At 38.5% G+C, this 11,076-nt stretch overlaps 1 pseudogene; it reads left to right on the top strand.

Moving 5' to 3' along the window:
- Positions 1 to 2,377: 2,377 nt before the first annotated feature.
- Positions 2,378 to 9,873, top strand: LOC130873873 (lithostathine-2-like; annotated as a pseudogene).
- The last annotated feature ends 1,203 nt before the right edge of the window (positions 9,874 to 11,076 follow it).

The following is an 11,076-nucleotide window of genomic DNA, read 5'->3' on the forward strand; positions in this document are numbered from 1 at the left end:
ATATTTTTCTTGAAATGGAAAAGTACCATTCATGAATAAAAGAAAGGCTAAAGAAGCTAGCTCTTGCATCTCAGACCTTCCTCTTCCATTTCACTTGAATATTAGGAAAAGACAACATACTTACACTTTTGCAGTTGTGGAGGCCAGTCCAGACATAGGCGATTGCAGGACCACTCTCCTTGTCAGAGTGGCCACAAAGTTGCCCTCAGCCTGACTCAACACTCACACAATGGAGCTCGAATTCATGTTCTTACAAGTTTTGAGCAATATAGTAGGTCCTCCCAAGGAATGAGACAGAAAAAAAAAGTGCAGACATATTTCTGATAATTTTGTGGCTCACCACCATGATCTGTGGTCAGGAAAATTCGAAATGAAAGGCAGGCTTGCAAGATGGGTCCAGTAGGGGATCTAATGAAGTTGCTGAAGACACCAGAAACTGTCAGTGGGTTTTACCTTCACACACGTTCTCCCTTTCACACGTTCTTCTACTCACTGATATCTGGATAGTCCGAGTTAAATGGTCTTCAAAGAAGTATTAGTAATGGGGGTTATAGGTATTAGAACCTTCAGGGCAGCTGATCCAGACAGAGTGCAGGTCTGGCCAAGGAAAGGAAAACAGTTAAAGAAGAAAGCCAAGATTAGCCTAAAACTAGACAATGAGATTATTGGTAGACTCAGAGATATAGCATGGGCATGGAATGACTGCCTGATCCACTCCCTGCATCTTTTTTTCTTCTCTCACATCTCTCATTCTTTAAGAAAAGAACTCATAATGAGTTGGCCAATGAAGTTTATTTCATTAGTCTAACTGACACCTTTCCATACACAGGAATCCCTTCACTCCCCATCCCTTTTATTAAGCCCACGAACCCCCTTTAATCCTTAATAAGATCTAAAGTTACAAGATGAGCCAATCAAACTTCAGCAGCCATAGATTTTAAATTTCATTTCAAAATCCCAGGAGAAATGGAACTAGAACAGTAGTAAAGATCAAGCCATGACTGACATTGCCTCTGCCTTTCTCCAGGTACATCAGGTGGTAGGCACGCAACGATAGTTTCAGAATACAAGTTCTAGGAAAAGAGCTCATGTTGCCTTGGAGACAGGAAGATCAGGCATGAGACCAGGATGAAGTAGGCTATGCTCCTAGCCATATTGAACAGTAGACTGTCTTTTGTTTAGGAAGCAAGTCAACAATCTCTACTAAATAACACAGAAACTAAAATTCTGGAATGAACAGAGCATGCTTGATCTTTTGCAAGGCCTCTCTGCTCTCCATTTCTTGATGTGAAGGCCATCTGAGTCCCAGACTGCTCAAATATTTCTCTTCAGGGGATCAGATAAACCCTGAATCTCAAAGGCAGCTCTGGCTCTGTTTAGGCGTCCTTGCTAGCAGCCTCGGTATAAAAATTACCTTTTTACTTTCCCCACATAGATGAGGACTAACTTATGTTACAAGTGCTTACCTATAAAAAGTACTTACCTGCAGACTGAGATCAAGATATCATGTCGGGCTAGCAAGAGGGAGGTCTTTCATATACAACAGGGTTGAATAGAAACTCTAGGGTGGGTGACGAATGGGAGTGGCAAGAAGTGTCAGAGCATTTTCATTGGACACTGAAACGCAAAACCTGGCAATAGTAACAGCTCCGTTCTGATACACTCTGAGAACTGTCACATATGGGGTCCCTTTCCCGCACCTAGGCTGGCGAACTTCCCAGGCTAAAGACTATTTCTTTGCTTTCCCAGAAGCAAATAAGTGCTCAAGTCCCTGAACAGCCTAGGTGAAACCCTTCCAGAAACTCAAAAAGGCTAATTAAAGCAGGGGAGGAGAGAAATGTCCTACGTGCTTCCAGAACAGGGCCATCATGGGGACAGGGACAGGAAAGGCAGATGCAGCAGGATATGTTGTGAAGCATCCCTGCTTGAGACAATGAATAAAATAGTTTAAACTTCAGATTGCTTACATGCCTTCTTTCGACGGTATAAGCAAAATGCTAAAACCGAAATCACTGGAACTTCCTCACTTACTGATCTGCTCACAAAGTCAGCCTCCTGTGAAGCTATCTGTCTGCCTGGCCTTGTGATTTCCCTTTTCTTTTCAAAAGGCTGAGAACTTTCTAGCAACTAAAAAGAAGTCTATGACGGTCTGCCATGGGTGTGTTTTAATAACAGTAAACATAATACCATATTTTATAATGACTCTCCAGGTAATTTCATAATCTTCCTAGCTGGACCTGCTGTACTGTCCTTGGATGATCTGGTTTTGGGATTTTTCTTGATTCTTTTTCAGTAATATTTTCTTTTTACAATCAAAGAACAAAACATTCTCCTCCAAGATTTTTTTCTTAAACACTATGATTAGGATACAGCAAAAATGGGTTGGAATAGCCAAGTAAGATTTTAGAATTATCTAGTCCTTTGTCTTTTGATGGAAGCAGAAAAGAGTGCTGAGCATTTAAAATCTTTAAGGTGATGAACTTGCTGTCAGATGGTGGGGGCAAATGCTTTTAATCCCAGAGTAAAGTGGCAAGTAGAGGCAAGTGGATCTTTGTGAGTTCAAGGCCAGCCTGGTCTACAAGAGCTAGTTCCAGGACAGGCTCCAAAGTTACAGAAAAATCCTGTCTTGAAACGCCACCCCCCAAAAGAAAAGGTGACCTTGAAATGGACACATGCAACCCATTGCACAGCTACAAAAGTTATCATTTCTGGGAAACATTTCAGTGCACATAAAACAATATGGTGATCTCCCAAAGAAAGATTTTTTTGTTCTCATTTTTTTTTGGAAGAAATCTCTTATTTGTTAACTACATATATATACATATATGCAATGAGATAAAGTTCAAGATGCTCGTCTCTATTTTCAGGTTCTTGGACCAATGAACTATGTAAAGCATTACAATAGAACCATTGTAGACACAGGAATTTGATAATGTGTGGCAGCCAATCTCAGTTCTGTCAACCCAATATTACACTCTGCAAATGTCATTCTGTTGTGTCAGCACTACTCTTGCTCTTTTAATGACAGCCCCATTCTGGCAGGAGTGACATAGCATCTCAATGTACTTTACTTTGCATTTCCCCAAAGCTTAGGGCTATTTAACTTTTTAAAATGTATCTATTGGCCACTGTACTTGCTCCTTTGGAAAATGTCTGAGCATTGCACTAGTCTGCTTATTGATTGGATTTTTTTTTTTTTGGTATTTCTGGGTTTAATTTTCTTAGACATTTCTATATTTTAGATACCAATTCACTGTCAAGTACATGAATGGTAAAAAATTTTCTGCTGTTCTTCAGGTTGTTTCTTTAGTCTACTAATTGTTTCTTTTCCTGGGAAAATTTGAAAAAAATTCCAAAATTGGGAAGTGATATTCGTGAAATGGAGAAGTTTCTAGAAAGAATATTGGCTTTAATGCAGCATCTTTACTCAAAGTTTGCACAAAGATATGTACAAGTTACCTAAATCTAAAGCTAAATCCTTTAACAAAGTGGTAAATGTGTTAAGCCTTAAGTTACATTGGAAATGCATGAATCAAGATCCAAATTATTGAGTACTCAGGAGGAACAATAAAGGCCTGCAAAGAGGCACAGGTCACAAGTGTGCAGTTGCAAAGAGAACCATCATGGAGCAACAGCAATTCATAAAACCAATAAAAGAATTTAACAAATATAACGGACTACTTATCAGAAAGTTATTTTCCAAAGATCTTCCTTAACATAAAGGAACATTTTAATATATACATATATGTGTATACACAAAGTACATAAGTATGTTTATATATTTGCACATTAATTTGAAGAATTGACTGGGTCCTTAAAGTAGACATGCCCTATACTATTTTTTTTAATGTAGAGGAAGTATAAGTTCCTATACAGCATATTTGTGATATATCAAATTTCTTCAGGCATTTTTGTTATTAAATTCTATTGAAAGAGTTCTGATCATCTTTTGCCATCCTTATTAGCCACCTTCAGACTCTGTATAGGCAAGAATTGGCAGTTTTTATTTGAGGTAGAGTTAAGAGTTAAGGCTCATCACCAATGAAAGGAATTCTCCTCACTGTTTTTGAGTCTTTTTTCTTCATTTTCCCCACACAAGTCTTAATTATTCTCCAGGGTACCTTCATCTTTCCTTTCTTGGTTACTTCATCTTTAATTTGCACAATTCCTGGGAGATGTTTTCTTGCTCTCTTTGTTTTTCAGGATCATGGGAATTGGACACCTGGGAACATCTTTTTTTTTTTTTTTTTTTTCAAATTTCTTCAGTGCTTTTTAATTTTCATTGCAGTGTCCTTGTTTAAGTTTATTGTTGTTCATTTTTAAAGATTAGTGTCAGTGGCTTTTCTTCATGATTCCCATCTCATAAGGGTGGACAAGGAAGAAAGGGTTTATTTTAGCTTCCATATCCAGGTTACAGTCTACCACTGAGTGAAGTGAAGGCAGAAACTCAGCAGGGCAGGAACACTGGCTTGACCTCATGACTTATTCAGTCTGCCTTCTTATAGACCCCAGGCCCACCAGCCCAGTGATGGCACCACCTAAATTGGATTAGACAGCCTACCCCCCGGTCAATCACTAATTTAAAAAAATTCCCTACAGGCTGACCTACAACCTGACTTATGAGACATTTTCATTTCTTTCGTTCTATTTTAATTGATAATAGATTCTTCTGTAATATAATACATCCTGACCACAATTTCATCTCCCTTCTCTCCCCCTAACTTTCCTCTCATCTCCCCCAGATTTGCTCCCCATCACTTTCCCCTTAGAAAAGAGCAGACTTCTAAGAGATAGCAACCAAACACAACAAAGCAAAATATAATAAGACAAGGCAAATGATCTCATATTGAAACTGAACTAGACAACCCAATAAGAGGAAAAGAGTCCCAAGATCAGGCACAACAGTCAGAGATACAACTCCTCCTATTTTTCTTCTATTCTTAAATATTTTGTTATGTAGAATTCCCCTCTGTATGTTGTGAATACCATTGACTAATAAAGAATCTGCTTTTGACCTGTTGCAGCACAGAATAGGGCAAGGTGGGAATTCTAAGCAGATAGAAGAGAAGAGGTAGGGATGTTGTAATGAGCCACTTGTTCATCCTGGCCACGCAGAGCCAAAATAACCACACAGAAACTGTACTGATTAAATTACTACTTGGTCCATTAGTTTTAGATTTGAATTGGCTAACTCTTACATATTAGTTTAACCAATTTCTATTAATTTGTGTATTGCCATGTAGCAGTGGCTTATTTGGCATGGGTGACTCTGGTAGTGGCTCTATTGCTTCTCTGTCTAACTCTGCCCTTCTTCCTCCCAGCATTCAGCCTAGATTTCCCTGACTACTTAAGTTCTGCCTTGTTATAAGTTGAAAGCAGTTTCTTTATTCATTAGTGGTAATCACAGCACACAGAGGGACTACCACGTCACCTCCCCTTTTCTGTTTAAATAAAAAGGAAGATTTTAACTTTAACATAGTAAAATTACATATAACAAAAGAGGTATCAAACAAGAATTACAGTTACAATATTTATATCTACTTTATCTTTTGTCATAACTAAGCAAAACTATAACTATAAACTCTTCAACTCCATTAAAGACACCAGAAGGATATAATATTACCTAAGTAAAAAGGAAGTACAAAATAATACCCTAGAATTGACAGAGACATCATGCTGCCCAAACTGTCACCCAAAGTTCTTCTGCACTTTTGGGGCCTTCATCTTTGTCCTACAGGTCCATAGTGTCCAGCAAATTTTTCCATAAAGCAGGAAATTTCAAAGACAGTTCCACTTACTTTGGCAGTTTGTTGTTCACTTTCTTCTGTGTCCTGCAGAATGTCTGGCAGACTCTTTCATGAAGCAGGAAAACCAAAGAACCGTCTCACCTTTAGGAAAGTTCAATAGTCATTTCTCTGTGGGTCCTGCATGTCCAGTTAAGCAGTCAAGGCAAGAGCAGTTTCTTGCCCAAATGGATGAGGAGCCTCTTAAAAATGCCCATCTTCCTCTTGAAGCAATTGGTGCTATTAGGAGTAGACATGTCTCATTGTCATGAAAAGTCCTAAGTTATTAAAACATTTTAAGTGCCATATTCTAAAAGTTTCTGAGAGATTTGAAGAGCACCTATCTAACTGAAATATAACTCTACATATCTAGAAAATCTAACTAAAATGACTAAAAGCTTAACTATTATAGATGAGTATTTATTAGCTTATATTTCTTAATTATACATTATATTTTTAAATGAGTTACACAAACACAATACCTTAATCAAGATCAGAAATGCATATACATATAACAAAATTGACCTTAAATTTCTATGAATAAACCAAGATTCATTCCAATGCAAATTATTCATTTCTATATTGTATTCCCCTTTAAATGTAAACAAGCATCTATAGACAATATTTGGGAATATGGGTGTAATTTTGTTCATTCTGCTTCCTGCTGATTGGGGGAACTGTTAATCAGGTATTTCATGGTTTATCCTGTGTGCTAGGTTTACCTCAGTCAGTACGTGGGCAAAGTAATTTTTAAGGGTATTCAAGGTGACCTTTCAGGGAGTTCTTATTCCATCAAACCACACCAATCTGGAAGCAACCCATAGGTTCTCATCCTCTGAGAAAACAAGAGAAGAACTTCTTTTCCAAAACAACATATCCTTAGACCTAAATTTGGAAGTCATGCTACGTTTATAATATACACACTGGTTTAGCTTAGCAGCCCAGACAGTGAAAGGTCTTTCTGTCCTTAGCTCATTCACAGTCAATAACTTCAAAGATAAGACAATAATATATATAATCTAGACTCTGTGAATTTTTCATTTTTATGTGGCTTTTTTTTTCTTCTTTTAATCTATGACTATCTATACTCTGTCTGTTTAAAGAATTTACCATTTTTTAAAGAATCATCTACTTCTTTTCCAATTCTCTATACTCTTTTTCTTCTCTCTTCTGAGGCTACATACCCTTATCTAGCACTGTGACCAATTTAGAGGTCTTTTATGTCTAAATCTGTCCTATTGTATATCTGTAACTCTTTATTTTCCAGGAGCTCTATTAAACTGCTAGGATTTTCTTAAAACCTTAAGCTGCACTTCTTCTAAGAAAAACAGCAGTGCCTGTTTGCCCCACCCAGTCCAGCATGGTGGAGCTGTTCACTGTCTAGGAGAGCCATTCACACTGCCTCACTTCCAAGCACACAGCCAGTCCATGTCACCAGTAAAGAAGCTGCAGCAGTCTGTTTACAAACTCCATTCAGATGTTCCATCTCCCTAGAGAGACAAAGGTCATGCTGACAGTACATCCCAGAAAGCCTGCATTTCAAAACAGCCAGACTTTTTTTTTCTGCTGCTGCTGCTGAGTGAGGAAAATCTCTTTTAAAGGAGTCATGCCTCTGCTTGCTTCTAGCAAACAGAGCCTATCAAAGAAAATGGCACTAGGAAGCCATGCTTTACTCTGTTCTTTGGAGTCTAGAATTAATTTTTAAGCTTTCTCGAGTTATTACATGAATTTTAGTTGGCCATGTGGGTGCCAATTTGTTGGTAGGAGCCACTTGTTCATACTGGCCATCCAAAACTGAAATAACCACACAAAAACTGTATTAAGAAAGGAGTCAGAATAAACTTTCTGTTAGTGAGAAAGGCAAAATTGTCCAGATCAGTTTAGGAAGATGAGGGTCAAGAAAGGAGTAGGCATGCTGCATAGGATTCTGCCATCTAGGGAAGTGGATAAAACCACCAAATCATGATTCCATAAATGGTAAAGTTTAGGGAGAAAAGAGTACACAATATGAAATTTGAAAAAAGGAAAAGGTAGAAGAGGAAAATACAAGGATAGAAAAAAAGGAGTTCAGCCTTCATTTCTTATGTAGTGGCATGCTAGAGAAGACATCTAAGTTGTCTAAATCTTAAATTGTTTTATTGCTGTCACAAGCAGGTGTGTGACATGTCATGTGAGGCTGCCTACCCTGTTCCAGAACTCACAGACTGTCCTGCTCTAGTGTCACACATCTTTGGGTTGCTCACGCTAGCCCCCCTCACCCCTATAGACATCTTGAGATCTTGGAAGGGTTCTGTTCCTACTCAGGGATATGGGAACTAGGAATCTGCATTCTGTTATAGAACAAAACATTTTTTTTAAACTTGAGAGGTTAGGAATGAAAAGTAAGAAAGGAAGATAGAGGTCACTCTACTGCCTGTCTTACATCCCTGCATGCCGACAGAGGGGCTTGCTTCAATGACAGGTATCTCAGCATCCAGGCTTTGTCCAGTCCTCAGCATCTCCTTCACTCTCCTCTCACACTCTCTAGGTGAAAGGCTGAAGAAGGCTTGCCCATACCTAAGAACGATCTTCCTTCTGCCAGGATCAACTGCCCAGAAGGTGCTAATGCCTATAGTTCCTACTGCTACTACTTTGTTGAAGACGTTTGGCCTGTGGAGAGGCAAATGTAAGTGAAAAGAGAAATATGAGAAGAGGAAGGTTCTGAAGATAGTGTTCGTCTTTTCTAGTCACTTCATAAGATAGGGTTGATCACCTATTTGCCCCACCTACCTGAGTTTGTCCCTTGCTGGTAACTTTTACTCTGAATTTTCTGGACAGAAATCTTAAGGCTGTGTCACAGTATCATCAGGAGCATTTCTACATTGTTCTTTTCCTCAAACATTCCTTAGTGGGGCTAGTATATTGTTCAAAACAGCTTTTCTCCATTGAGCAATCTATTTTCTGTCTGCATGCTTACAGCTTTTTGGCCAGAATAAGAATTCGGGGCACCTGGTGTCAGTGCTCAGCCAGGCCGAGGGCAACTTTGTGGCTTCTCTGGTTAAGGAGAGTGGTACTACAAATGCCTATGTCTGGACTGGACTCTATGACCCCAAAAATGTGAGTATGTGGCCCCTTATCTCCTAATAAACAGGTGAAGGGGAAGTGGGAGAATCAAGTCTAGATTGTAAAAAGCCAATTTTACAACAAGTATAGAAAAGCAATGTGTTTGTGGATGCTAGAATATATGAGCATGTTGAGGTTCACTGCAGGTTATTATGGAGATAGCTGGGGCTCAACTTCTTTAAAGGCCCATGCATTCATGGAAAATTGTATTGTATTTACTGAGATTTTTTTTACATACTCATTACTATTTATAGCATATCTTGTAGATTTCTGTGTTAGAAGAGAATCCTTTTGGGATGACAGAAGAAAATAATTTATTGCCTGTTTTGGTGTATCTGTTGCTTTACCAATCCAACCAGTCCTATCTAGTGTTATGCTCAAAAAACTCTAGGAGCAGTTTCTGTGATACACATTTATGGTTCTTTGTAAAATTCAGAGTACTTCTCTGAGGGACAGTGGAAGAGATGAATATTTCAGGAAAGCACAAAAGCAAAGAAACACTATGGTTCTTAAAGGGAGTATGATCTTTATTTTTGTTCTATATTTTGGTCCATTTTTTAAAATGCACATGGCCCAAGTTTCTACAAAATTCTGAGTAACATTTGCTCAATTTGACTCTTTCACTGTAGAACCGACATTGGCACTGGAGCAGTAGATCTCTGTTTCTCTATAAATCATGGGCCACTGGAGCTCCAAGCATGAAAAATCATGGTTTTTGTGTGTCACTGACTTCAAACACAGGTATGAGGAAAAGATATTGTTGTTTACCTCTTCATCTTGGTTCTGGGGACAGACCTCAGGGTGCAGAAAGAGAAAGGGTTACTTATGCAAGAAATAGAAGTGTTCTTATTTCCTATCTTGAGTCTTAGAACCAGATGAGACCACACTGTCTGTATCTGACCTTTTTCATTAATTTGTAGCATACAAGAAATGGAAAGATGAAAACTGTGATTCACTTTACTCCTTTGTCTGCAAGTTCAAATGCTAAAGTCATCTGAACAATAGACATCCAGACCTTCATTACTATGGATTAGAAAATCAAACAATACTATCTATCCACCACAAAATAGATACTCTTTTCTGTTGAATTACAACAGACTTGCAGTATTTTTATCCACCCCAATTTTTATACCCTGACCTAATGAAAATAAAATTGTGTCCTCCACTTGTGTTGTCATCTGTGTTCACTGCTGCTAATGGCTGGGTGCTGTAGGAGGCTGTTTGTATGTTCTCCGCTGTCCAGAACTGAAACAATCACTCAGAATCTAAATTATTTGCAATACTGTTCGGCCAGTAGCTTAAGCAAGAATTTCTAGCTTGCTCTTATATCCCAAACTTGCCCATCTCCATGAATCTGTGTATTGCCACATATCTGTGGCTTCCTGGATAATGTTCCATCCCCAGCATCTGTCTCTGTCAGGGCTACCTGACATCTCCTTGATTCTGCCTTTTTTATCCCAGTATTCAATTTACTTTTCCCTGCCTAGTTCTATTCTGCCCTGCTATAAGCCCAAAGCAGTTTCTTTATTCATTAACTAATAAAAGCAACACATATACAGAAGGACTAGAAGTATAAAGGCCAACATAGTTTGTTAAATGACACACCACCAGCAATCAGCAAGAAGCTGCATTAAACTCTGGTCTTTTTCGTGTCTAGAATTCCTTTTTAAGCTTTATCAGGTTTTATGTGAATTTTAGTCCACCATGTTGGCACGCCAATTTGTAAGAGGAGGCTGCTTCCTCCTTCTAGCTGCCCAGCTAGCTTAGACCCAAAATAATCACACACAAACCATATTAGTTAAATCACTGCTTTGCCCATTAGCTCTAGCTTCTTATTGGCTAACTTTTATTTATTAATTTAACCCATCTCCATTAATCTGTGTATTGCCACGTAGCAGTGGCTTACTGGCAAAATTTCAGTACATTTGTCTCTGGCAGCTCCATGGATTCTCTCTAACTAGGCCCTTCTTTCTCCCAGCTCTCAGCTTAGCTTTCCCTGCCTACCTAAATTCTGCCTAGCTATAGGTCCAAAGCAGTAGGGATGGCCAGGGAGAAGCCATGTAGGTACCTGAAGAGAAAGACATAAGCCTTCAGTATGAACCTTTCCAGTAAATTACAAGCCTCATGATAAAATATAAAATGATAGGTTTTTTAAAATTTAATATGTAAGAGCTAGCTAGAAATATGTTTA

This window comes from Chionomys nivalis, chromosome 1 (assembly GCF_950005125.1).
Source record: "Chionomys nivalis chromosome 1, mChiNiv1.1, whole genome shotgun sequence".
NCBI lineage: Eukaryota > Metazoa > Chordata > Mammalia > Rodentia > Cricetidae > Chionomys > Chionomys nivalis.